Source organism: Neophocaena asiaeorientalis, unplaced genomic scaffold, assembly GCF_003031525.2.
Source record: "Neophocaena asiaeorientalis asiaeorientalis breed wild unplaced genomic scaffold, Neophocaena_asiaeorientalis_V1.1 scaffold198, whole genome shotgun sequence".
Classification (NCBI taxonomy): domain Eukaryota; kingdom Metazoa; phylum Chordata; class Mammalia; order Artiodactyla; family Phocoenidae; genus Neophocaena; species Neophocaena asiaeorientalis.
The window spans coordinates 574,884-602,450 of NW_020175221.1; the positions used below are offsets into that span (position 1 = coordinate 574,884).

Here is a 27,567-nt window from a genome sequence, read left to right on the forward strand (position 1 = left end):
AAAAAAAAAAAAAAAAAAAAAAAAAAGAACAATAACAAAGTAAAAAATTAGGCTAGGAAACTAACAGATATGTTAGAAAGAATACAAAAATATTGAAACAACCAGAAAGTACATCAGCACCACAATAGAAAAAAAAAAATGTGGAACGCTTCACGAATTTGCGTGTCATCCCTGCACAGGGACCATGCTAATCTTCTCTGTATCATTCCAATTTTAGTATATGTGCTGCTGAAGTGAGCACTAATTGTATTTATTAAGAGTCCTTAAAGAGGTAACTGAATTGATATGAGTTCATTGGGGTGAGCCCTAATCAAACATGACTGATGTCCTTATAAGAAAAGGAAGTGTGGACATGGACACATACAGAGGGAAGATGATATGAAGACAACAGGGAGAAAACGGCCATCTAATAAGTCAGAGAGAGGCCTGGAACACATCCTTCCCTCAGAAGAAATCAATTCTGGCAATGCCTTAATTGAGGACTTCCAGCCTCTAGAACTGTGAGAAAATAAATTTCAGTTGTTTAAGTCACCAGCTGTGGAACTTTGTTACGGCAACCCTAGCAAACTAATACACTGCATTTAAACTTTGTAGCCCTTTAGCCATGCTTCAGTTGTTGTTTCCTTCATTTTTCCTAGGGGATTGGAAAAGTCTGCCCATCTTTGACACTCCCACTTTTGCATGGAGGGGATATTATGTGCAAACCAGTGGCCTTGGAGATAACTGGTCCCTTAGGCTGACTCCCTCCCAGAGAAGGCAAATTCATCCCAGCCACTGAACTATCTCTTAGGAAAAAAAAAAAAAAAAAGAAAGAAAATATTTCTGTAACGAGGTAGTGACCTCTACTGGAAGCTGTGTGGAATTACAGAGATCCCAGTTAGTCTCAAGACTTAGGGAGAAAAAAAAATAGAACAGGTTTAAATGTTAAGAAGTGGTGACCTCAGAGGAATTTCTAAGGGAGAACACTGTTACCATCAACCAGTAAATAAATCTAAATTAAAAGAAAGTGTAGCAGAATAAAATAGAAGGAAAACCTTCAAATCATGTGTTGCTTATTGCTGCTGAGGGCAAGGTGGGCGAGAGGGAGGGACACACCCAGTCAGGGGCATCTCCACACTCACATCCTCTGAAAGATTTCTAGGTCCTTGCTACTCAGAGTGTGCTCTGGGGACCAGCAGCTGAGGTCCCACCCCAGAGTTGTTGAATGAAAATCTAAATTTTTTAACAAGCTTCCCAGATGATCTATAAACGCGTTAAAGCTTGAGACGCACTGCAGACTTATTCAGAAAGGTGACATCTTTGTTCTTCTCTGGTAATTCCAGGTGGGAAAAGGCAAATCAACCTAAAGAAGGTTCTAAGTTCCTAAGCTCATTTTTCTTCACATTAGTGTGTATTATCCAAATACCCATAAAATGTACAGGTTGAATTAACAAATGTTTAATTAGTCTTTTTTTTTTTTAATTTTTAATCCTGAAAACAACTAATGACAGCTTGGAACTCTCTGATTTCCAGGGTTTTCCATGGAAATGATGATCCTTCTAGCCCTCCTGTTAATCATCCTGTGTCAGGGAAGCAGGAAGTTTGAATTTCAACTCTTCTTAATGAATGCATTTCACATACCAGAATTACCTCGGCAATTTGCTCAAGAGCTTTAGAAGCCATTACTAGATTGCAGTTCAAATTCATTTCATCTGCTTCCTAAACTGGCCCTATTGTTCATCTTCACACTATTCTAATGCATGGTACCAAGAAACAGCTACTTTTGTTCAGCAGGAAAAACAGTTTTTCTTGTAAGTGCCCCTAAAACCAGAGTGTATTAATTTGTTTAAAACACAGTTTATATCTGGTGGTGTTCTGGTGAATGTTTAATAACCAGCTTTCAAAACAAAGTTGAAGCTATAATTTACAGCACTTGCCAATTGCCATAGTATAAATTCTCCCATCTTGAACTATTTCATGAAACCAACATGATCATGAAGTTGGGGAAATATGCACACAGTTGCTTCATGACAGTACAAGCAGGCATCACTATGTATTTCCAAAATACCATCAAATACCTTCCCATTTTCCAGACTACCTTCAAAATACATGTCAGTGCACAGTATATGTGCTGTGCAATTGTACAACCTTAATATATACCAATAGAAAACTACCAGGTTTGGGATAAAATACTAGTTTTATTAATGATGTGATTAATGCTTTTATTATAACAGTAAGATGGTGATATAAAAATTTAATGCTATGAAACTCTCAGGAGCAGAGATTCAAAACAGCTACTCCAAAATTTACTCTAGTAACCTTACCCTTCCCACACTTCCCTGTAGGAGCTGTCTTCTACATAAAGAAGGCTAAGTTTGTATTTAGTGTCCTTGCAACTACCTTAAGGTAGTTCTCCTAGTTATGGCAATCCTTCCCACAGTCTTCATTGCCAATTACTTTTTGCTGGCAGTTTAAGGCCTTTCAATCTGGGCCAGTCATGCCTCTGGCAGTTTCTGTGCTCCATCTTTAATTTCTCCATCTCACGCCAGAAAAACCTGTCTATGTTTTTATTAATTGCCGAAGGACCATGATCCACCTCATAAATTAATTCATTAGATTTTCACCATCAATGCCACCATACAATGGAATGACACTGTTATGGGTTTAACTGTATCCTCCCCAAAATGTTAAAGTCTTAACCATCAGTACCTGTGAATGTAACCTTATTTGGTAATAAGGTCTTCACAGATGATCAAGTTAAGATGAAATCATTAGGATGGATCCTTACATAATGTGACTTGTATCCTCATAAAAAGGAGAAATTTGGACACAGAGCCAGACATGCCTAGAAAGAAGAACACCTTGATTTCAGACTTCCTAGCCTCCAGAACTGAGCCAATAGGTTTCTGTTGTTTAAACCAATCAGTTGATGGCAGACCTAGCAAATTAACACAGTCACAATCAGAAGAGGCATGTCTCAACTAATTTTTTTTACTCACATCCAACTTGGAGAATTAGTGATACTTTTATTCTTATAAAACTTGACCAGATTCTAGGTTATTCTAATAATTATGTCACTCTCATTCTTTGCATTCTGAGATGCTTTCATAATAGGAAGGAAAACAGTAGAGATACAGTTGGGCATCGCACACAACACTGACTACATCAATGAGAAAGAAAAGCACATGTGCACACAACTGGTCATAGGTGTCATGATAGAAAAAGTGGCTGAGAAATGCTACAATATTTGGTACAAAACTATTATCAACTTGCTAATGCAGTTACTAACTCCTACAAAAGGGGACTTAAATATGTAACTAAAGAGACCTCACTTTAACCCATTCCTCTAATGCAGAAATTTCCGAAACTGAAAGCAGGCTGGTGTAGAAGATGTTCTGAGGAAGAAAAACCTACTTGGAATCCTTTGAATTGGTGCTATAGTCAGCCACAAACTCCATCTACATTAAAGGCAAGCTCTGAAAATTAGTTTCTAAACCCAAAGGCACAAAAACAGAAATGTAACTGCTAAAACTCTTATTTATTGAATCATAACATTTTAGATCCTGGAGGGATCTGGGAGCCTCATATTTTATAAGAAAGAAGTAAAACCTAGAGGTACTTCTCTAAGGTTGTAATTAATGGGAAAACTCAACCCCATTTCTTAGTTTCTTATATTCTAGTCCCAACTACCAGAAATGAAGTTTATGAACCTGATCATGTCTCTTAGTCACTTCAAGAGCTTTTATAAAAATGCACATTTCCAGGGCCCAAGCTTAAAAATTCAGATTCAAATCCCAAGTTTTGCTCATGGATCTGTACTTAAATTCCTGGGGACTTCGGCCGTGTAGGGAAGTCTGAAACCACTTTTGAAAAAAATTCTGCCCAGAGACCTCTTACCTTTGGTCTGCTTCTCATTTCACTCAGACCCAGCTCTGTGTGATGATTACCACATCTTCTCTAATCCTGAGAAAAATGCTTAGGGTCCTGTGGACCTGCTGATAATACAGGTTCACACTGACTCTGATAATGTAGAAGCTGCTCCTCTTGACTCCTGGGCAAGTCCTTAGTACACAGAATATTTTAGAGCAGGAGAGGAAAAACAAGCCTGAAACATCTTAAAACAACCTTTTTTGAATGCTCTCATTTCATACTCGTTTTCTGCTCCTTAATTTGCCCGAGTACATTCAATTTTCAGCCTCACACGAATAGCCATTTTCCCATTCACCAAGGGTAAGATGATTTATGTAGGGTGAGTTGTAATAGGCACAGGTTTCATTTATTTTCTATCATTGCTGTATCTCCTAGGGGAAGAGTTGATTTTAAAACAATAAACCAAAATGAAAAATTTATAAAACTATGGCGAAGTGAATCACAATTAGTTATAAAATTTGATAGTTCAAACTGGGACCTAGGATATCCCAGGGGATGGGGAGACTGAGGAGAACACAGGAGAGAGCTGAATGTAGGAAATTTAGAGGTGTAAATAACTTCGCATTGGTGGTAGTGGTGGTGGAGGTTGTCAACTGCAAGGTGTGCAACTAGAATGAAGCTGAGTCTATATTCTGGGCATCCATCCTGAGCTTTCTCACTCTCACACTTGAAGCTCCCGTGCAACACCAGACAGGGAGACTGAAACTTCAAAGTTTAAGAGGTATGGTTGTACTGAAGATTTTACCTATGAAACATCTCTCAAATATTCTTTCCCTTCTCCATCCCAGCTCTATCTCCTTAGGTGAGACCCTCATCAACTCTCTCCTGAAGTAGCTCAGGAGCCTCTAACTGATTTCCTTGCTTCCAGATTCTTCCATACTCATGCCCTTTCAGCAATACTTCTTTCCCATCTGAGCACTACACCCTCAGTATCTCCAGCTTCCACACCCCACACCCCAGAGATCACAAGGCTTCTGGAAAATAGGAACTATCTCCTCTTGCCGCCTGTTTGGAGATTCCTGCTGTAGAATAGAGGTTCAGGCTGAACTCCTGTAGCCTATACAGCCTGCAGTAATGTCAGGGTTTCTATTCCAAACTGGAGAACCCAAGGAGGATCTGGAAGAGTCATATTTTGAAATCTTCCTAGTTGGGCTGTCTCTCCTTTGGAGCCCTATTTATTTGCAAAGGACAAGAAAAAAAAGGGCAATCGGGCTCTTTTGGAATTTGTGCTTCAGAGTCTAGGGTTGACCTTTTTGCCTTTGTTTCCAGCACTGAAACATGAGACCAGTTCGGTTCAGTGGCATACAGCGTGATTAGGATTAAAATCAGGTCTCCTCAGAAACTGCAAGGTGAACCACAATTTTCCTATCTTTTTAATAATGAACTAGATAAAGCACATCTTTATATTGACATTTTATGACTTCATATTTCATATTTCGTTATGGAATACTTCCGTAATGAGCAAGGCATCTTCTGACACAGAGGTGTCCTGAACAAATCACCTCTGGACAAATGAATACGAACCTATGGGACTTTAGGTTTAGGTGAAGCATTTGCACAGTCCTGTAGTGTCCCAGTAGAATACGGATAAACCTTCCAGCCCTCTGGTACTACTCTCCAAGAAGTGAGAAGGAATCCAGAAGCTTAAGTACATGGTGTCAGAGAAATTCGAGTCACCGAGCTTTCTTTTAGGGATATATATCTACAGAGCCCAAGAGGCATAGACATACATGTTACCTGTCTTAGAAGATCACAGAAAGCTCCTAGATACCTGAATGTGGGGAAAATCGTCCTCACGACTACAGCTTAAGGACGCCAACACTAGCCAGGCAAGAACTGTGATTTTCCAGCCACCTTCGAGTCCCCCTGTCCATGGTGAAAGCCTAAGTCCCTCACTTCCTTGGCTTTCAAAGACCTTCAGAAAGGAAGAAGGAAGAATTAGAGAGTTTTTGCTGGCTTTTCTTTAGCCTCTACCCCTAGTTACTCCTAAATAGACAAATATATACAACATAGTGTTGTCCTAAATAAGAACTCAGGAACTGTGGAGTATAAGTCACCATGAAGGCTAGAGAAATCTCAGTCAGTCTGGTAACTGCTCATCTTAGGGGTACAAACGATTAAAAATAATCACAGTAAGGTACATGGTGTAGCTCTAGAGTCCAGCATTTTCCTATTTCAACTATTCCTTTGATTCTGTAGCTTTTGTCTCTAACTTTGTGTCACCTCTTTCTAGGCCTGATGTCTTCTCTGTGGTCATTACACCATTGATGTCATAGCTGTGTCTGAAGCTTTCAATCTATGCCCAGCTCTTGGAGAAATTTGCTCCTTTAACCCTGCTTATCTTCTGTCCCAAGTCTCCGCTAGTGTGCTCCTCTCTGTGGAACTGTTCCCTGGCAGTGTGAGGCCCATCATCTATTCAAAGGCGATGATGTATACAGAGGCACCTGGTGCATATAGGTGCCTAAATATTAGTTCCCTTCTCTCAGGGCTACCAGGGAGGACTCCCCACTCAAGCCTAACTCTTTGAGATGAGACTCCCTGAGGCAATACCTCAGCTTTATTCTGTACCATCAAATATCACCTACAATCCTAATCTATTGATATATCTGTGCATCTGCTTTCATTCAAAACCATCTCGAACTTAAACCAGCTCTTTGTTTCTGTTATTATTTCCCCCCATTTGTGTTTCTCCCTTGGATAATGACTTCCTTGTCCAAATTAACTTTCACAAATACCTTAATTTACAAAAGCTATAAATAAAATTCCATCAATGCGAGAGGAGATGACACCTGAACGGGGGCACCCTGGTGAGAATTGGTGTCCTGACCTTACAAGCCTTCTTCAGACACTCCAAAGGTGGCTAAGATTGCCTTTGGCAGATTAGCCAAGGGCCCATTTCTTGAAAGCAAAAAATCAAGGCCCTCTGAGCTTTTCCAACTAAAAATCGAGAACCATATAACAACTAATAAAGTTAAATTCATGCATTCTTAAGGAGAAGGGAAACTTCAATCACTCTCCCTATGATCTGGAAAATTCATGAATAAATATGTTAATGCAAATAGCTCCCACCTCAGAGATAGGTTTGTAAGAGGATGTCCTGTCCTTAAACTAAACTGCCTTCTTAAGCAGCTCTCCCACCTGGCAGTATATCTGGCAGAATTAGTGAGTAGGAATGACCTTTACTCAGTCTGTAATCTGAACACGTAATTGATGACAGACTCCAAAAGGATACTAACATCTGACCTGGTAATATTACATTTTCAAGGTAATTTGTGTCATAATGGTTCATTTAAAAACATGTACAAGCAATCTTATGCAGCATTGAATATAATTACTTGTTCACATTCTCAGGATCTAAAAGAAGCAGAATAGGCTTTTTTAAATCAATAGAAAAGCCTAAACCTAATGGATTATTCATTTAAACCTGTTCTGCTGATCCACAGATTTACAGTCCCAACACAGTTCTGAGCAGAGCTGGGTCAGAGTGAAAGAATCTATCCTACCCACCTCCCACTCTGAGGAAAGACTAGGTGTCAGGGGAAAAGAAGGCTGCAAAGAAGTTCCAGTGGGCAAGAAATTAGAGTCCAAGACAGTTTTAGGATGAACCAAGTTCTACATTAAAGCAGAAAGTGACGTGGTTCATTTTTCTATTCTGTGTTATTCATAACAGCCTAGGATTTAGGAAAATAAGCCTAGGTGTTTTGGGTGGGCAGCAGCAGGAGATATGAGTGGCTGAGAAGAGATTGGAGAACACCAAGCATGGGCTGAGGGCTCCTTCTGAACGGAATGTGTCCTGGTTTGTAAGGCAAGAAAACTAGGGGGTTATTTTGACTCAATAAACGATTCTAAGAACAGTACTATTCTAGACCTCTGTACCTTAGTAGCTTTCTGGGGTGAAATGAATATGGAAAGGAGGGTTTTATGGTGAAAGGGATGCCTTCCCTTCCAATGACATGATGCACAGATGAAAGACAGGAGCAGGTTTCTGGATCAGAGGACTAAGCCAACCGACCAAGGTGATAGCAGGGCTCATTAAGCTTCCAGCCACACCAGGGCCTGCAAAACTGACAACATGAGGGTTCTGAGACTCCTCAGTGTATATCTCCAGCCACATAACAGGGATGGGACGCAAGGGCTCAAGAGGTGTCACAGCATTTTCAAAAATAAAAAAGCAAATTTGGTTCATTTTTAAACACTCACATAGGCCATATAACAACCTGGGAGTTTGCAGAAATTTTTGAAAGGGATCGGGGGGAGTGGAAACATGGAGAAAGCTGTATCCACGGGACAGTCAAATATTGAGTACTTCCATATTAAATAAGAGAATTCAAATGCCAAGGTTCAATAGCCATTCAATCAGATACAATGTTACATTTATATTATCCTTGTTTATCTTGCTATTAGAGATTGATTTTTACAAACCTGCATTCTGGATTACATTTTCTGAGTTCTGTCATTGTAAATCAAAAACTCACACATTCAGGGCTTCCCTGGTGGCGCAGTGGTTGAGAGTCTGCCTGCCAATGCAGGGTACATGGGTTCGTGTCCCAGTCTGGGAAGATCCCACATGCCGCTGAGCGGCTGGGCCCGTGAGCCATGGCTGCTGAGCCTGCGCGTCCGGAGCCTGTGCTCCTCAACGGGAGAGGCCACAACAGTGAGAGGCCCACGTACCGCCAAAAACAAAAAACAAAAAACAACTCACATTCAAATCACTTCATCATCACATGGGTATAATTTAAAACACATGCACACTATTTAACTTTAATTACTTTCAATACCCAACAGAGTAAACTTCTCAAAGCACTCATATTTACAAAAGTAAAAATCTATGCCTACTTTAACAACAGCTGTCTAATAAATTGAAATTGAAGCAATAAAGACTTGTAACACGTATCAGGTGAGAAAAAGGTAGACTCATATTCAGATATGGTTTGCTGTCATGACTCATCATTTCCCCAACCCTCTTGACAATAATGGGGAAAAGCACATAAATGAAATGTTAATTAAGAGTTCATACCAAAATCCTGCTAAGCAAAAATTCTAACTCCTATTTTTCGGTTAGTAGGAAAAGTCAAACATTGACAACATTTATTACTATGGTGTGATGATAACAGATGAACATTTTCCCCAATCTATACCTCATTGCCAGGAATCTGAGGTTCAGGTGTCAGCTGTTAGAGACGAGCCTCCTCCATCTGGAATTTCTAGAGGGTAATGGGCATAAAGGTACTTATCACAGAACCCAGCAGGCAGTCCATAACTGTTAGTTTCTTTTCCCATCCTCCTTCCAACATTACTAACTCACCTGGTTGTAATTATGTCTAGTTCCCATAAGTCTTCCAAGCTCGAAATGAAATATGAACAAATTCCACTGCCTCAAAATATGCATAAACAAGAAAGGTCAACTCTTCTTATCTCTTTTAAGTGTCCTATGCCTATAAAACCCACTTTCCTTAGCTCCAACAACTGTCTACTGATGGGTGACCATCGTGGCCCTCTGTATCCTCTCTGTGCAGCATTGTGTCCCCCTCATCAGGATCTCCACATTCGCCTTGCAGGGATCCACAGGAGACTGGTAGGGACCCAAGTAACAGCATTCGGAAGGGAAATGTTTACTCTCAAGTACTATCAAGTACCATGGCAGAAAGTGAGCAGTGCAAAATGGCACTACCTCTAGGATAAATGAATGTCATTAATTTTAATGTGACTTGGTTATAACAACAAAGGGAAGAGAGAAAATATGTATTATCCTGTTTCTTATTTTTCCTAATACTTTCTATCTCCTTTACCATGGATGACTGATTAGAAATCTATAAATACACTCACTTTACAAGTATTGACATTCTCTGATACATAAAACTTCACAATTTTCTTTAATAAAAATATTCAGAAAATTAATACTTCACTGTTCTGGGAAATTGCCTAAAAGAAATGACCCCAATGAGTCCTCTAGTGGTCTCTGTTATGTTTTATTCCTCTCATATAAAATATTCATTCAACAAATATTTATTGAATGTCTACTATGTACCAGGTATTGTAACCACCACATACTGAAGTTACAAGAGGGAATTAGAGCGATATGGTCCCTGCTCTCACAGAAATTATATTCTAGTGAGGAAGACTAAAACTTAGCAAGCTACAACTCTTCCTAGAGTCCCTTAAAAAAAAAATGCACAGGGTGTTGCGATGGAGATGATTAACATGACTGTAAGAAGAGGGCCTAAAGGAGACAGAGCAGTCAGGAAAGGCCATTTTGAGCAGGTGACCAGTGATCTAACACTTGAAGAACAAGAAGAAGCAATCCTCCCAAGGGCTGTAGGAAGCACATCTCAGGCTATGGGAAGAGCTAGGGACCTCTGCCTCAGAAAACACTGTGAGCCTTAGCGATTACCTTGAGGAAGGAAGGCTACATGGTTAGACATTTCTCTTTGCTTGAGATCCTCTTCTGTCAGCCCTTATGTACCTCCAGGAGAACACACACTGCCCCCTTGACTCAGGTACGTTTCCAAACTGCCCAAGGATGCCCCACGTGTGGTGTCCATCAAGGCATGCCTCCATTGTTCAATCTCACATGAGTAAAGAACTCACTGAGTGACAACCAAAATTAGTCATACTGACTTTGCTTTCTGAAACAAAGTCAGAATGCAAGGCTGAAAATCACTAACACAGTGATTTTCATGCTGTGCTCTGCAAAGACAAATGTTCACTCTGAGACTACCTTTATATGAGGCCAAGAAAGTAGAGCTCTACCTCACTATGATCATTTTCATCTATTTAACATAATAGAATCTGTTCAAGAGTTCAGTTAATAAAAGAGTTTTGTGAGTAAAAGGGATTTGAAAACCATGGTTTCCAGCCTGTTCTAGGACCTCTGAATGAATGCAACTCTCTCAAGTATGGAAGAGATGTTGGCAAATGCTCTTGAGTTCCTCCAGGCTACCTCCTATTTTTCCAATCACTAAAGCTAAATCTTTTCTTTCCTGGTTCCCCAGCTCACATCCCATTTTGGCTTCATACCTTGCATCCAGTCCTCTGCCTACTTGATAAGCCAACTTCTTTATCCTTACTTTAGGACAAAAAAAAAAAAAAAAGACCAAAATCCTCAAAATTAAGATGCAGAGATCATTAATGTATAAAACTAGATCAATCCAGAAACAAACATTTTAAACATTGATTCTAGGTATGTTACTGGTTTTCATTAGGGAAAAATTGAGAAAAATAATTAAAAATTCAACTTTCCAACTTTTCAAAATAAATACATGAAAATATACAATGTGATCCAAACACAAATCAAAATACATTGTATAGTCTCTTATTATGACCCTCTCTTTTGTCAGAATATATATCCCTTCCGTCATCTCTTTACTCTGGAAGGAAAAAAAGACAAAATCAAGAGTTGAAAGAAGAGAGAAAAAAATACAAAGACTGAAAAAAGTAGAAAGAGAAAGAGAACAGGACTGTTGCAGATAGGTTTAAAAAACAAAAGGTCATCTTTCAAACTTCCAAAAAACTGCTATCTCTAAAATTATTAACCAGATATTCCCATATATATTGTTGTTCAGTGACTTCATATTAGTAGTCTACAGAATGAGCAACCTGCAGAAGGCATCCATCCTCATTTTTATGAAAATTTTATCAGCAGACTCACTGCATGCCAAGCCCAGGTGGACTGGTCCCTGATGATTTTCAGGGCAGCATGACACAGCTTTCTGGGCTTTCCTTCAGGGTTAGTTAAAATTAGATGCTAAGCACTCAAGGAACAAGGGAACTCATTTTTAGCTGTCACAGATGCCTATGCACCCCAGAGAAGATACTGATATTGCATTAGGCATGGTGGAGATGCCCACTTAACGTCTTGGTCAAATTCATTTACCTGTTGTGATGAGTTCATTTCCACAATGCAATTTCCAATCTGAAGCATGAAATCAAAATCAGCCAACTATATTCTAGCTTGTAATGCAGTGCAATGAACAAGTAGAATTAAAATCAGCATAGCTCATCACTGCCCAGAAAATTAGTGAAAACCTCAGATTCACAAATCAACAGGATTTATGTATGCAGTGAAATCTAAAAAATTATCTGTTATTTAACTCTAAAATAAACACATTTGAACATTGATACTCAAAGTATTCCTCATTTGAATTATACAGAGCTTAGGAAACCAACATGTGTTCTCAAAACACAAGAGCAGGAATAATTTACTGGCCTATTTACATATTAGCAGCACATGGCAGGCTTTTGGTAACCACCATCCATCTGTTCCTGTAATCTGTCCAAACCAAATTCATTAATTGGATTTCCTCAGCCTCCTGATATAGAAGATAAATCCATAAATGTATATACCAGAAGATGTGCCCTTGGATTTCCCTGGGGGGTGAAAAAAACATGTTAAAACAAAACCACAAACACAAGAGGACAGCTATCAGCTTTCAATTATCCTTCAGAGCAGACAGAATGCTCATTTTACATTTTAGGACTTAATAATAGAGAAAATAACTCTATGATCTCTAGTCACTTCTTGAAATTCAAACCTGGGACTCCATTGGGCCTCTAGAGATGTAAACAGTGAGCTCTTCTAAAAAGTTTGGAAAACAGGCTTCCAGTAGAATAAGAAGGCAATCACCCTTCTGAAGAAATCTAGAGGGACACCATTTTCGCATGCCAGATTGTAAGAGGCAAAATAAACACTTCCATTTCTACCTTGGGCATGGCTACCATTGCCACCCATTCCAAATAGCCCTACACTGGCTTAGGATGAGGTGGGATTTGGAGGTGCTCACACATCTTTACCCAGCCCCTCCTCCCCCCAAGTAATGAGATAGTGGTGTCCTCCAGCATAACATTTTTGTCTTCGTAAGACCATATGTCCTGGGTTGTCACTCACATTGCTTTACCAAGAAGCAAACACATTATTTACTTAATTGATAAATACAGTTCTAATTAGAATCCCATCTGCATTCATCCTCTTGTAAAATTACATGTAAATGAGCATGTTTGTTTTTTTGTTGTAATCATAGTCTTATGATGCATTTAAAAATATTTACATAGATAGACCTAGAGATTGCCATACTGAGCGAAGTAAGTCAGACAGAGAAAAACAAATATCATATGATATCGTTTATATGTAGAATCTAAAAAAATGGTACAAATGAACCTATTTACAAAACAAAAGTAGAGTCACAGATGTAGAAAACAAACTTATGGTTACCAAGGGAGAACGGCGGTGGGGGAGATAAACTGGGAGATTGGGATTGACATATACACACTGCTATATACAAAATAGATAACTAATAAGAACCTACTGTATAACACAGGGAACTCTATTCAGTTCTCTGTAATGATCTATATGGGAATAGAATCTAAAAAAGAGTGGATGTATGTATATGTATAACTGATTCATTTTGCTGTACAGCAGAAACTAACACAACATTGTAAATCAACTACACTCCAATAAAAATTAATTTAAATAAAAATATTTAGAAGAAACATAAAATAAGCCCTTATTCTTAAGAACTATTAAAAGACAAGTAGATCATAGTGCATAAATAAAAGAGGACTCAAATAAACACATGTATATCACCTTCATATCAATTCATAAATATTTTATTTGAGAAGTCATATAACATAACGCTGAAATATTAGTAAAAGTTTGAATTTCTCCCTCTTGATTCTATAATTAGAAGCTAAACTAACCAATCATTTCCACTAAACACAGTGTTTCTACTACAATTTATTACAGTAACATGTTACTATAATCAATATACATCTGTCTTGTGCTTTGTATGTCTTTCCACCCACCATAATTACTGTAAAGGCAATGTTATAAAACCACACTTTAATTCTTTATCTTGACTATAAATAGAAGTGTTTAGCAAGGCTTCGTGGCCTTATATTTTGTGAACTTTATCTGTATACTGTAACTATAAATCCTCTAGCTTAATACATTACAAGTCAGCTATATTACTTTGTCTACTTAATAGACAATTTATTTATTTTTTTAACATCTTTATTGGGGTATAATTGCTTTACAATGGTTTGTTAGTTTCTGCTTTATAACGAAGTGAATCAGTTATACATATACATATGTTCCCATATCTCTTCCCTCTTGTGTCTCCCTTAATAGACAATTTAAACTAAATAATTGATAACCCTTGAGTTTTCTTTTGAGGAAAAAAATTATTATCCTATCCAGAAGGTGAGTCACTTAATCACATCTACGTTCACTCCTCTCATGAACACAGCACATCCACGAACCTCGTAGGTGTCCGCAGGTCATCGTCAGTCACTTTTCCCCAGATCCACCCTGATTCTTATGCATACCACCACTCTATATTACTAGGGTAATTCCAGCATGCCTTTTGCCGGAGGATACACAAATTCTAAAATAATGAACCATTATTACAGGAAATAAAGACTAAGCCTTGAGGGAATACATCCAAGAAGGTAAGTTTGAATTGATATTTGGTAGAGAGATTTGCAGATAAAGGACAAAGGTTTAGAATATGAAATATATCCCCCAAAAAGAGGAAAAATCAAGGCTGGACTTCAAGGGCAGACACTAAACCTTTCCACTGCCTCATGAAAACTTTACAGTTCCTTAGGTAGGAAAAGGATTCCCAATTAGTTAAGTTCACAGTGGGTATAGCTTTACCATTTTCCCTACAGTTGCCCTTATCAGTGGCCCTTTGACCATAAAACTTTGGGGTGAATTGGTAATTGATAACATCCTACTAGATGCTCCTTAGCTTGCATGCTTATTACTAAGTTCTCTCTCCTAAAGAGATATGGAGCATAAATTACATGAATCATGCAGACATAATTCAACCTCAATGCTAAATGAGAAGCTTTTCCAAAGAAGCAGAAGCTCAACTGCCTGTGATGTTCTCTTCAGGGACAGGCTCTGTCACAAGCAGAAATAAAATTTTAAATGTGATTTAAGCCTCTAGATAAGTTACTGACATATTCCTATTGACTAATGTCAAAATTTTATATACAACTATTCCCAGTTAATATGACTGATGTGTTTCTCGGCTGATTGGCTAGTCACTGCCTCTTTTGATTGATGTTCATTAAGTTAATCAGTAAATTGGCACTTTAAAATTCAATTTGCGCGTCTGGAGCCTGTGCTCCACAAGAAGAGAGGCCACGACAGTGAGAGGCCCGCGCACCGCGATGAAGAGTGGCCCCTGCTCCCCGCAACTAGAGAAAGCCCTCGCACAGAAACGAAGACCCAACACAGCCAAAAATAAATAAATAGATAAATAAATAAAGTTCAATTTGATAGGTATGTATATATATACATATATATGTATAAAGTTAAGATAAATTTTCATTAGTAAGGATTTTTTTTTTTTTTTTTGGTACGCAGGCCTCTCACTGTTGTGGCCTCTTCCGCCACGGAGCACAGGCTCCAGACGCGCAGGTTTAGCGGCCATGGCTCACGCGCCCAGCCGCTCCGTGGCATGTGGGATCTTCCCGGACCGGGGCACGAACCCGTGTCCCCTGCACTGGCAGGCAGACTCTCACCCACTGCGCCACCAGGGAAGCCCAGTAAGGAATTTTTAAAAGGTACACATACGTGGCATGTTAAGGAGCTCGGTATTTCAAAAACAGGTTTCTGCTCTAGAATTTACCATAGTCATCAGTAGAATCTTGCAGTACATGACTGAATAAGTATGTCTGATAAAACTGTCCAAATGATTTCTGTGGAACTTCCCAAATCCTGTATTTCAGACATCATTATATTGGATTTACAGAATGGCTCATCTCTACTCACACTTAACAAAAAGTAAGGGAAGGGGAAGATGTTAGCAGAGAAAAGCTTCCAATCATACCCATTGCAACTATTTGATAGATTGAACTGGTGGAAATAGGAGATTTTCCAGCAAAGTTAGAAACTTAACCACCATAGTCACAGATGAAAAGCTTTGATTTAAAATATTAGAAGTTTTAAAAAATTTTATTAGGCCAGAGAACTAATGAATGTCTATATTATGGGAAACAAGAGCTGGCATCCAGAGAGAGAATGAGACAGAAAGAGAGATCTTGTGCTCTGGTCACACAGAGGGAAGGAAGGGAGGAAGGAAACTAAATTGACAGCATTTTTCTCCAGATTCCATTTGACAGCCTAAATTCCTAAGGCAGTAAACATTTCTTTAAGGTCTGTGACCTCATTTTGAGGCTTTCCAAAAGGCATCTTCTTAATATAATCACTTTAAAATATAATTTCCAAAATACCCCAGTTCCCAGGTAAGTAAAAATATTTTCATTAGCAGAGGATGGAATGGGAGAGGATTGCAATTTAGTCATCTGATCACATTATCAGAGAGCTCTCCTCCTGACCTGAGATGGCTATAACAAACAAACAAAAAAAGAAAAGAAGAAGAATCCAACATCACCCATATTTTATTTTATTTTTTTAACATCTTTATTGGAGTATAATTGCTTTACAATGTTGTGTTAGTTTCTGCTGTATAACAAAGTGAATCAGCTGTATGTATACATACATCCCCATATCCCCTCCCTCTCACCCGTATTTTAAATGTTGAGTGACCTGATATTAGTGGACTGATGGGAAAAGAAGAACATTTCACTTCTCAAAAGAATATCTTTTGAAATTAAAAAAAAAAAAAGAGTATCTGGAAATAATGGACATAGAAATTGCTAAAACAAGAGCCTTAAGCTTACCCAAACTCTACCCGTTTTTTCTGATTGGAGAGGAAGTAATCAAATTACCCTAAGACTGTGGCTTAGTTTAGCAGAGGAGAAAGTAATCAGAAATAATTTGAATTGTGCCAAATACCACCCATCAATACACACTGTTGTGTCTGAAACTCCAAAACTCAGGGTCATTCCTCAAAGTCAAGGCATTTTTTTTTCTATAGACTTGTGTTAGAATAAATAATAATATCTGGGAAGGATAAAAATTTACACCTTCGTTTTTATTGTTATAATAGTCTCTTCCATACTGAATTCATCACAAAAATTTATTTCTGAAAGACTTCACCAAGCCTTAATATGCTAATGAGAATTGTGAATCTTTAAGATGGTGGTATAGAATGCAGAATTTTACAAACTTATTTTGCCAAGTAACTCTTTTTCTATCCCCCTGAGTTGTATCTACTGATATCTGGAGGAACACTAGAAGTGGGTTTGGGAGAGCACGGGTTATCAGATACTCTCATCTAACAGAAAACGTGGCCGTGGGGTCAGGAGAGCAAGGACATGTAAGTTTAAATAGAAGCTAGGCAGAAAGGAAAGGGCTGCAGTAGAGACACAGCCAGAAGCAGACCCAGGTGTGAAGTCTCCCTGAGCCAGAGGATGTGAGTGAGCACTAGGGAAATGGAAAGTGTGGGACAGTTCTGGGAACAGGGACAGAGGAGGCAGGTGGGAGTAAGAGACACTTGAGATGAACTCTGTCTACTGCACAGTTGGGCATAGGCAGGCACTGTTCTTCCAGGACACAAAGCTTACTGTGAACAGATAATTTTTAGGGGTCTTATTAGCTCAGTGCTTTTAATCAACTAGGCTAAACATCCTGTCTGGACACACTGTCTGTATCAGAAACCCAAGTAATATAAAAGGTTATATATTTTTATCTCTTAATTTGTTTGCAGGATATTAAGCCTGTCTTTGTTAGATAAGAAAGTGAGCAGGATTATTATTGGACTGTCTTCAGAAAGATCAGGAACTAGGCCCCTCCCAAAGTCCTGTTATCACCCTAGGAATGTTATTACCCTGTCTCTTTAAGTGTCCAGAGTCACATGTCCTGCTTTTCCCCCTTAATTCTAACCCTGTTAAAACCTTTTCTTACAAATGACTGTTGAGTTTATGTACCTTATGACTTAAAATCCTGCTAAGGCTTAAAATTTTACCCCTCCCTGGGGGAGTTGTACTTTCATGATTTATGTGTATGTTCAAAGACAGATGTCCTTTCCTGACAAGGGGGTGGCCAACTAGGATTCTTTCTCAGTTTATATCATTGTCTTTAGGCAACAAAATCCCATTCTTCTCTTTCTGTAATTGTTTAATCTTTCTACCAAAATTTTATTTTCCTTTATAGCATCACTTACTTGACAGTAGTAGCTATATCTATCACAGTTGGTTCTTTGGGACTCTAGTAATCTAAGACAATTAAATTCATGCTTCTGAAAATAGCATTTTTCTATTATAGTAAAAAAAAATCAACTTTTTTTAAATAACTAGCCTTCCACAAACTGATTTTTACAGTAACATACAGGCCAACCAATCGTGAAAGAGGAAATCATTCTTGGGAGAGAAACAGGAAAGGGATTACAAGAGTCATTTTAAACTTGAAGCTGTTTCCATGTGTTGACCTAAATAATTTGACAAATACCAGAAAACTTCAAATAACATCATTGTTTAGTCAAGAAATCTGAAAAAGAGTAAAGGATCTAAGCTTTTCACCTTGGAACTATAAAGCAGAATTCAAAACTGACATTACAAGCCTCAGTTTCTTAGCCTGAAGAAAGAATCCCTGTAATGTTTAAAAAAAAAATTTAATAAAAATTAAAGTCATCACCATTATCCTCAATGTAATCAGCAAGATAGCTGGGGTAATAAAGAATGGGCTCCAGCTGAGGTCACATGATCTATCTCCACCACTCACTTGCTGTGTGAGCTTAAGCAAATTAAGCAAGAAAGTTTAGCCTCAGTTTCCTTGTAAGAAATATGGGAACAAAATAGTTTCTTCACAGATTGGGAGGATGAAAAGAGAACTGATGTATATAAGAGCTCTTTGTATGCTCTAAAGCACAATTCAAGTATTAGTTATGGGAAGGGTTTCTAATAAATAGAATGCACATTTCCACCAAGCTCCTTTGCCCCCAGAAATCTTAATAAACTTTTTCTGCGTCCCATTTCCAAGTCCAAAGCTTTCTCCAAATTTCCAGCTTTCCTTCCTCAAAGCTCTGACTGTACTCCAATATTTGTGTGGGTCATCATGCTTAGGCATCCTATCAGTTGTATAGACTTTTCCGCCCTTTCTCCAGTAGTCTCAGGGAACCTAATCACAGTCAGTTTACAGTTGTCCTCTCTTATCCTCAGGAGAATATGTTCGAAGACCCCCAGTGGATGTCTGAAACAACAGATAGTACCAAACCCTATATGTACTATGTGTTTTTCCTCTAATAAATAGCTATGATAAAGTTTAATTCATAAATTAGGCACAGTAAGAGAATATCTGCATTGCCAGCCTCACTACTCTTGTACTTTGGGGCCAGTTTTAAGTAAAATAAGGGTTACTTGAATACAAGCACTGTGATACCACTACAGTCGATCTGATAACCCAGAAGGCTACCAAAAGACTAAGGCAGGATGGAGCAGGATGGTGCCAGATTTCATCACGCTACTCAGAACACTACCCAATTTTTATAACTTATCTATGTTTTATTTCTGGAATCTTCCATTTAATATTTTAGACCATGGTTGACTATGGGTAACTGAAACCATGGAAAGTGAAACCACAGTAAAGGAGGGACCACTGTATTGTGAAATAAGTTATTATACTGAAGATTTCAGGCTTCTGGCATCTCTCCACCTGTGCTCCTGATATCTGATCCTCTCTGCTGAGAGCAGTTGCATGGCAAGTGCAGCCTATTCTCCCATTACAAATGCTTTTCTCACAGGGAGTGGTCTCATGTGCCAGTGAATATAGTTATCACCAGCTATCCTATGCATATGATGATTGTAAAAATGAAGATAGAACACAACTGAAAAGTTATTATAGCAAACTTGACCTACCATAGCCACCCTTGCAAATTATGAAAAATGTTCCTTTTGATTTCTACACTCAGGAAAATGATGTAATCCTGAAGCACAGATGGGAAGGGGGGAATGCAGTACACCCAAGAGGAATTCATGGTTCTTTTACACATTAGACCTACTCTAACCTTTGAGGAAGAGGGGTGGGGGTGGGGAAGAGAGCAGGAGAAGGGCAGTCCTTATGGAAATGACCTTGACCTTTTTCACTAGACAACACAAGTGCCAGGGTCCCAGTGTTCCATCTTCAAAAGACAGACTTGACTTAGCAACTACCCAGCAACTTTCCAGAGACCTAAGAACCTCTAGGCAACTTCTACTATTCTTCTATTTACTCTTCTATTTATTCTTCTATTCTTCTATTTAATTGAACAAATAATATTTGGGGAATAAGAAGTTTTCATGGGTAATAAAGCATTCAAAAAATTGGCCAGCCTTTCCAGAACTGTAGATGAAATGTATTTGACTCTCCTGGGATCCTGAATTGCTATATTCTGATCAGAGGCCTTACATAATTTGAGAAAAAAGACGTTTGCATGCAAAGAAATATATATGTTCTCTATGCCTTCCTAAAAATGTCTTTCCTTTTTTCTCCTAGTAATCCGGCTTTTTAGAGAAAAGCCAGATTATAATAAATTAAATTATAATAAATTATAAATGGATCTGGCATTTATTTTCTACCATTTTCTACTCACAGAGATGATTCAGAAGACCATAGCTATAATAATTATTATTTTATTTATTTTAGCTTTTCATTGCCCACGGAACATTTTTATCTGATCTTCCAGAAAACTTGAATAGATGGAAAATACTACTGTATGATTATTTCAATTTTATAATGAGGAAACTGAGTCTCAAAGCAGTTAATAAACTTGCCTAAGACCACATAACTAATAAAGGGCAGTGCCGGAACTCAAACAGGTCTTCTGATTTTTCACCCCATGATCCTATGCTTCAGCGAAACAAATTTGCTGAATTATATGCAGCAAATCAATGCAAAAGCAAAATCTTCAATACAATATTTTGAACCCAGAGTGAGTCTTCATGTTATCTAAAACATTTTCCTCATAAGCATCTTAGTTTCAATAGAACACTGTTAGAGTAAAGCTATATCTATTAGTGGTGGAGAAATATTGTAACCATTAATAGTCCTGACTTTCAGATTTTTCTAAGGATTGTCTTTATAAAACAGATTAATGTCTACAGTTTTTCCCTCTTCAAATATGAAGAATAGAAGCAATATTGGTAATGTTGTTGTCCTGGCCAGGGTGCTTTGCTGTAGCCAACAAACCCTGTGTTACTGGTTTAAGCAGAGAGAAAGACAGAGAGAGCCCGCAGAATCTTTGTAAGGCTGAAGAGTCAGAATCCAAGGTAAGCTTCTGGGGAGGACACCCAGAGCTACATCTCAGAGCCAACCTACCAAGAAGGAAACTGCTGCCTCTGCCATCATCAGAAAGTGCCTAAGTCAGGGGGCTGCTACCATCACTGTCAGTAATAGAGCCTTCCTCAGTGCAATTGTCTAAATGTGTGTGTCCCCCCACAAAATTTGTATGTTGAAATCCTAATCCCTAAAGTGATGGTATTAGGATTTGGGGCCTTTGGGAGGCGTTTAGGTCATGATGGCAGGGCCCTCATGAATGGGATTAGCGCCCTTACAAAAGAGGTTACAGAGAGATCCCTTGCCCTTTCTCTGCCATGTGAGGATACAATGAGAAGTCTGCAACCCAGAAGAGGGCCTTCACCTGACCATGCTGGCATCCTGATCTTGGACTTCCAGGCTCCAAAACTGGAAGAAATAAATTTCTGTTGTTTATAAGCTACGCAGCCTGTGGTATTTTGTTACAGCAGCCCAAACGGATTAAGACACTTTCTCTGTCTCAGTACCTGCTGCAAAATGGAAACTCAGCACCATGCCTCTTCCCTCCATGTGACTCAATTCTGTATGAAGTCTCTTGCAGGTATATCTGATGGGTAGAATCTAAATCACTTATTCTTCTCCAAAAACAAAGTTTTCATGTGTTAGTTTCCTCACTAGGATAGTAAGACATAATTCAATGGAATTATTACAAAATGGGAAGGCTTTTTAAAATATTTTTGTGCAACCAGATATAAGTCCATTACAGAGTTTAACTGTTTAAAATAGAATAACAATAGAACTATCATATGGTATTGTCATATGGATTAAGTGAAATAGAATACATAAAATGCTTAATACAATCAGTACAAAGGAAATCATCAATAGATATTGTATATTATAACGTAAAGGGCTGCTGAGTAGAACCTTTCCTACTATTCTGGAATTGGCAGTGAGGCCTCACGGCTGAGGACACAGAATTGTCTAGTAACACACTTCCTAAATAAACGTACAAGCAACTGGGGAGCAGGACAGCCCCTCCAAGTTCTTGTAAAAGGTGAGTATATTCTCTCTGTTGCTCCAAAATATCCCTCAGGACTCTCCCCTGAGACAGAAACAGAAAAGTAGAGAGGGAGAAAGGGAAGAAGGGGTTGAGGATCCACAGACTCACACATGACTGATTCTAAGGTCTAATCAGGGTACTGAAGCTTTTCCTCATGGAAGGAGGAAGGAAGGTGAGTGCTCATCCACCAAAGTCCAGTGAGGGCTCCACCAAAAGGACCACTTGTAGGATTTGGGGGTGTCTACAGGAAAAAGAGACGAGCATCTCATTCCTAGTGTTACTGCTAATCTGAACAGACAAGAAAGTTGAACACAGATGACAAAAGTGAAGGAAGGGAACAGAAGCCATGTGGTGTCTGGTGATGTTTGAGTATGTGAGTGATGTGTGATGTATGAGTGATGTATGAGTCTCTCATATGTCAAGAGAACACTGGGACGTAGTAGCAAGGCTTGAGTTATGAGCTCACACCCTAAATAGGAGGGCTCTCTGTTGCTTCAGGAAGCAGCCAGGAGCTTATGGCCATGTGATATACTAATGGTGAAGGAATCTGGAGGCCAAGGGAAAAGTTTGAGCTGGAGATGGGTCTTCCATGAGAGTAATTATGAAGTGGGAGTCCCTCCCACAGTCCACCTAAAAAGCTTACACATGTGTCCATACATCTATTTCTATCTTCTCCCTCTCATGCCATCTCCTTCCTCCCTAGCCCAACACACCAGAGGAGGAAAAGGGGAGGGAAGTGGACTTTAATAGTGAGGGCCTCCTTCCCCACCGTGCTGCATACCCCCTCAGGCCACTGATGAACCCTGAGCTTAGGAAGAAGGGGTAGGAGTGATTGAAGTTTTATATTGGACTGGACTAGACTTAATAACTGAAATTTATTTGGAAGCTATAAGATCTGACAAAGATGTTATTAAGATCTAGGAAAGCCAGATTCAACAGAATAATGTCAAAGGCACTGGCTGAGAAGAAATTAGACCCTTGCGTGTTTGTATCCATTAGGATAAACTTTCAAAAACCAGTTACAATGGGATTGCTTTTATCATTTGTATTCACTCCCCTGTTTTTCTGTCAGGACTTGGTTCACCTTAGAAAGATAAAGCAACAAGAACCAAGATAGCCAGTGGCCTCAGCTAATGCCATGAAAGTGTCTCACCATCCTCTGAAACTTTTCTCACCAATATAGGCCCAAATTTCTACACTATGTGGGCAAGGCAGATGGAGGACAATGAACTATGGTTTTTCTTCTTTAACATTTTTTTTTTCTCTGCCTATCTGTTTGCACCCAACGCATACCTTAACTGGAGCAGTATCTTCATGCTCTCTGTTAGACCATGATCTGTTTCCCCACAACCCCTGATTTACAATGTTGGAATGTTGTAGCATAGCTTCTGAAACTTAAAAAGGCACATAAGTCACCTAGGAATTTTGTGAAAATGTAAATTCTGATGTTATATGTCTATGGAGAAACCTGATATCCTGTTTTTCTAACACATTTCCAGATCTGTGGACCACATCGTGTGTGACAAGGCTCTAGAGTAGAGAATACTCCACCTCATTAAATGAGAGAACCAAAAAAAAAAAAACCACACCACACACAAAGCTTTCCAGATCCTCTGAGAAGACATCAGTACGAGCAAACAAGCAGGAATTCTATTTATTCTGCCATTACAACATTGTTCAGACTGTACTCTGTATGCTTTAGGACTAGATTTTTCATATCTACACTGGTCTCTTTTCATGGTAATGTTTATCACCTGATAGCAATCATATTTTTCTTTCTAGTACATGAGATATTCTTAGAATATTTAATAAAATTCATTTCTCACCTGAGAAAATCAACTGAAGTCAACATTTAAAAGGTGACCTGTGGTGTCAGGAGGAGTCAATCTACAAATTCGACTTATGAGGGGAAAGAAAATGTGTGGGACCTTAACCACAAAATTCCTAACAATTGAATTCTGTTCAATTCCATGTATGTGCTAGAGTTCAACTTGTCTTTCATCTTACATAGAATTATTCTGCTTCATCTTCTTTTCATGCTCCTCTTGTGTCATTGTTTATATTTAATAAAATCAATAGATGTTTATTTTATTTTTTTATTTTTATATTAAATCTAAACTATTAAATCTAAACTATCAATAGGATAGTCATAGATTTGAATACTCTTGTTAGGGGAACCAGTGACTGAAACCACCCTGGCCAGGCATGAGTTATCTTAAAACAGGAGGTCCTGGTAAGGAACTTGGAACTAACAAGCTACCACCAACCAGAAGAATTTGGGAAAGGTCAAAAGGAGAGAAGAGATGCCAGTCCATATGCCTACCAACCTCCCAGAATTCTCGCTGGAATCCATCTTGGCTGAGTGATGCATGTGCCACCAGGAAGGACCCTGAGTCAGAATGACTGGCCAGAGACAACCAGGAAACTAACCCCATCACCATAAAGCTGAGACTGCGAGTCACATGGCAGAGCAGTCCTCCTGGGTTCCCTTACCCTACTACTCTCTGCCCAGGCAGCCCTTCCCAATAAAGTCTCTGTCAGCACATGTGTCTCCTTGGACAATTCATTTCTGAGTGCTAGACCCACTCTAACACTCTAAGAGACCACTCTCGAGCCCTGGAAGAGATGTCCCTTCCTGCAACACTCTGATCTGTGGACAAACTATTTGACCTGATGATGTTCACTTTTGAAACAGGAGGAAAGGGGGCAGGGCACAACCTCTAAAAGAATGACATAGCCATAGTACATAACAAAAATTAGTGAGAACCAACTGGGTCCAAGATGGCAGAAGATTCGACTTCCACTAGACCTTGAGCCTCATTATAAGCTCATTGTGACACATTAGCATGTTAAGTGACACACCCACCAATGCCATGAAAGTTCTGAGGCTAACCATAAAAGGCCAGAAAGTGGAAGGTGGCCCAATTTCTGGAAATCCCCACCCCTTCCCCAAAATAACTGGAATAATCCTCCCACTCATTAGCCTATGAAATTACCCAGCCCATAAAAATTAACCATATTTTGAAGCCTCTTGCCTTCCAAGATGGCCCACACTGTCTATGGAGTGTGTTTCTTTCTAAATAAATCCAATTCTTACCTATCACTGCATCTCCGAATCCTTTCGTGACAAAGAAAGAACCTCAAATTCACCAGGAACACTTTCAATGAGCGTAGAGCCCAGCAATCTATTTTAACAAACACCCCAGTTGATTTTGACACACAAAAATGTGAGAATCATGGCTATAAACCTGTGGCTTTCAAAACAGGCTCTCAAGCCTATCTCCCCCACCACCCCAGTCCCCAACGAGTCCCTGATTCTGACTGAACTGTTCCAAAAGTGGGCCCAGCCACCTGTATTTTTTCAAAACTCCCAGATGAATCTAGTGCTCTCATATCCAAATAAGGTTGGAAATCACTGCTCTAAGGTGTGTGTGCTGTTCGGTACTGAATCATATATGGACAGATGTACAGTTGAGGACAGAGCTGAGATTTGAACCCACATGCTTGGATTCCAGAATGCAGCACTATGCTGACATTTTGGTTCCCAATTCCTCTGTTCCAAGTCCATGTAATTATATCCATTCCCAGTCAAACTTCAACTTTATGACTATCTGTGATTTCTCTAAGTTTGCTTCTATAATATTTTTCATCATGGCTCCTTCATGCTGGGATTGATCTCTCTCAATCCTCATTTCTTAGGTCACATGGACATTGAAACCCTGCTTTCCTCATACCCCTTTGCTCTCTGCCTAACACACAATAGCTCAATCATTTGGAGATCAAATTCTTTGTTAATACTTGAAATTCCAGGCTGTTAAAGCTGAAAGGATCTCTGGGATCAGCAGGTCCAGCTCATTAGTATAATTACTCTAGATTTTCCAGATGAGATCTTCTCAATTATATACATTTCCTGCAAAGGATATGAAGGTAGTGCAAGCAAGTCCTCTGACACAACATGCCAAAGGAATTTTTGTTCTTTGGAACAAAGAGGGTTGGAATTGCCAAAGTCATCTGTATAAATCTTTATTTTCCTTTTACTGTGGTGCTATGACCCATATGCTCTAAAATCCAAATACAGGGCTCATGTGGAGAAGAATCTCAGCCTTTGCTTCAGGGTAAAGAAATAAGCAGAAAGGGGCTGGGAGGGGATTAGTGAGGGATACAAAATCCCAAGCCTATTTGATGGTCTGTGCCTTGTCTCAAAGCACCAAATCACACTGGTGCTTCAAGTTGGAATATATAGATGAAAAAATAGCATTAAAAATATTGGGTATCTTGAAAGTGGAGAGTATTATCTTCAACTACTAGACCATTTTTACGAGCCTAAATATGAATGGGGAATGCTCTCCTATGGTTAAATTATGTGGCATATGTTGAATATGAATAACTCATGAAAATGAAAATTAAAACCTATTATGAACTAATAATCTAGGGTTCTAGTGCTGCCTGATAATAACAGTTCTCTGCCTCAGATTTCTCATCTGTAAACTAAAAATAAAGCACTTTCCCTAAGAACCTCATTACATTATCCCAAATATAACATAACCAAGCATGTGTGAAAGGAATTTGGAAAACAAAGATAAGAAGAATTATCTTTATTATTAGCATCCTATAGCCAAGTAATATATTCTTTCCCAGTAACTAGTAGGTTTAGCTTCTGTGGGCAAAAGTGGAAAGTGCTCTGGGTCACTGTTTTGAGAGGAGAACCATGATATAAGGCCCTTAAAGGAGTATATTTAAAAAAAAAAAAAAAAGACAGCTGCAGCAGCTGTCAAATTCTATCAACTACTGAATGTTCAAATGATCAAATCCCACAAAGATAGACAGCTTGACAGGAATGCTCTAGTAACTTTTTCTAACAGAAAAATTCCTTTAAAGTTTTTACTCACGCTGTGGATCGTAAGCAGTTTTGGTCGTTGAATCTTTTTGAAAATGAAACTGGATAAAATCCTTACCAGGAGAAAGGTGACCTCAAATCATCTCATGAGTCTTACCACAGTGAGGGCTGAAATAGGCACATTTGGCTTTTCTGACCATATATACACTCTTGGAAAATTTACAAGAAAGCCCAAGGGTATTACTACCAGGCAAATTTCATGAGTATAAGCAGTTTCTGTTTTAACTTGAGAGGTAGATGGGAAAGTAAAAAGAATTGCAATCCAGAGAATACACCCAGAGCCCTAGGGATGGTTTTTAATACTACTAATTGGTAGTAAATACTTTTGCCATATTGCCAAATGAGGCTTGTCTAACTATTGTATATTTTTTATAATCTGTATATTGCTACATATAAGAAAACACTGACCTAGAATTAAAACTTAACAAAAAAGCAATACTTGGTGAAAAATAATCCAACACTGAAAATAATGAACAATAGTTGAAAGGCACTATTTATAGGAAGACTGTGTATATGGATTCATCTCTGGTTTTCATAGGCACACCTTGCTTGTAACTTCCTTTA

General features: G+C 38.7%; 1 non-coding gene and 1 pseudogene across 1 annotated transcript; both read right to left on the reverse strand.

Annotated features, from left to right (window-relative positions):
* The window catches only part of LOC112413414 (40S ribosomal protein S12 pseudogene), an 84,522-nt pseudogene that overhangs the window by 50,589 nt on the left and 6,366 nt on the right, over window positions 1-27,567 (reverse strand).
* Window positions 135-241, reverse strand: LOC112413454 (U6 spliceosomal RNA). The gene has a single exon (XR_003005980.1). It is a non-coding gene; the product is annotated as a U6 spliceosomal RNA (small nuclear RNA).